The following is a 1,977-nucleotide window of genomic DNA, read 5'->3' on the forward strand; positions in this document are numbered from 1 at the left end:
TCAGCGATGATCCCATCTGTAATCAGGGGCAGGATTCCCCCCCTCCTGCTCCTGCCCTGCCTTTCCCATTTAGGGCTGGAAATGAAGTCTGTGGTACGGACCCTTAAGCTGGTTAGACACTTGAGACTTGGAAGTCCTTAAGCACATTAGCAGCTGGAGGTCCATTATTATTCATTGAATCTCTCCGGGCCGGTTGGAATCCTCCTTTTAATTGTGTGCATTTCCCTCTGTCCTTTTATCAGGGAAGAAAGAAAGAAAGAAAAAGGGCGAGAGACACAGCAATCGTGTTATCTCATTACCCATCCTGGCCCTGGAATGGGACACAGGCTGGAGTCTGCTCTTCCCCTCCAGCAAAAGGAGGGAGAGGTGCCCATTTTACATATTCATGGCAAAATGTCACTCCCCCCCCCCCCTCTATCTCCCTTAGCACGCCACAGTTAATAATTCACATTTCATTAACACGTCTGCGTGGCCTTACGGTGTTTCCCTCCTGTCAATAAAGAGATATTGGGAAGGCTTAGAGGAGCAGGAATTGGGGCAGGAGCAGCTGAAGCAGCTGCTTCAGGCTGGACTCGAAGCAGATGAACTTCCAGAGCAAGGGGAGTCTTGGGGTCTCCTCTGGGTGTTCATGTATTGGATGTACTGGGGTCACAGCTCCTAAGGTGCCTCCAGCCCAAAAATATCCCACTGGTCGAGCAGGAACAGGGGAGGAGAAGCTTTGTGCGCTGTCACAATCTGGCCCGGCTGCAGTGACAGAGGGGAGGCAGCTGGGGACACCAAAGCAGGGCCACTCCACAGTTGTAGGTCAAGGCCTGACATGAGCACACTCTCAGAGCACCAAGCCACTGGCAGGGGTGGTTTTGAAGGGGGTTAAACAAAACACACCCTCAGAGAAGTTGGCCATACAAGTCCTGCTGCCAGCTTGAAGAATTTTACATGAGGAAACTTGTCTCTTGAGCTTGGTTTTCCACACGCTGAAACATTAATCAACTTTTGAACCATGTACCATATGAAATATTAACCTTTTTTCCTTGCAAAAAAAACCCAAACCATACACCCCAGCTATCTTCAAAGCTGTCTCATGGCATTCCATCCTCTGATCCTTTAGGAATTGCTGTGTCATTTTCACCTAAGTTTATTCTGTGATTGCTCAAGAGTGAGAGAGCTAAAAATCACTTCAAGAGGGACTTTACTGGTGTGCCTGGGTGTGAGAGAAAAGTGGGTTTTGGCTTGGAATTCTGCTGGCCAGACCCGGGCTGGTTTTGTTTCCCTGAAGGAGAAAAAAGGGAGTTTAATGCCATTTTCAAACCTAATTTCATGGGGAGCCAATTCATGCTGTGATCCATTGGCAGGTGATTTCTTGATTAAAATGTTGGAAGAGAAAGGAGCTTAGATCAGCCACCCTTGAAAGGGGAAAATTCTGTCCTGCTGGTCATTTAAACCGGTAGAAAACCCTTCCCCACTTCCCCAGCAGGCATTGATGTCTTTCAGGAAAGGCAAGAGCCATGAGTTTTGAAGGGATGATCTTTCCCTTCACAGAGATGGGTAAATACATCCTCAGCAAGGCTGCTCCTCTCAAACTTACTAAACTACGTGTGCTTGGAAAGGAGCCCTCATAAATAAGTGTAAAACAAAAGAAAATAAAAAACAGACGTAAAATGTCCCTTCCATTAGCAGACCTTAAGGCACTTTTAGAAACACTGGATGAATGAAGTCTCTTCCTTGCCCTGTCTGGGGTAAACAAATCCATCCTGTCCTTCAGCTCGATCTTGCAGTAATGTCATAATCCCACCTTTATTACATCACTGTTGTCATGGAAATAACTGTGATTTCATAAAGTCTCCGTAATGACTTTACCACAAGATCCATTAGGATGGGAAGATGGATTGTGAAGTCTAGAAAAATGCTTTCTTTAAGCAAATGCATACTGGATAATTAGCAAATGCGGCAAAGGAAAGGAATGGAAATTGGATGGGA

General features: G+C 46.2%; 1 long non-coding RNA gene across 1 annotated transcript; it reads right to left on the reverse strand.

The window, feature by feature from the left end:
* Positions 1 to 1,171: 1,171 nt before the first annotated feature.
* Positions 1,172 to 1,728, reverse strand: LOC128811018 (uncharacterized). Its single transcript, XR_008438201.1, has 2 exons — positions 1,680 to 1,728; positions 1,172 to 1,270 (listed from the first exon to the last, which is right to left on the reverse strand). It is a non-coding gene; the product is annotated as an uncharacterized LOC128811018 (long non-coding RNA).
* Positions 1,729 to 1,977: the final 249 nt, after the last annotated feature.

This window comes from Vidua macroura, chromosome 8 (genome assembly GCF_024509145.1).
Source record: "Vidua macroura isolate BioBank_ID:100142 chromosome 8, ASM2450914v1, whole genome shotgun sequence".
Taxonomy (NCBI): Eukaryota; Metazoa; Chordata; class Aves; order Passeriformes; family Viduidae; genus Vidua; species Vidua macroura.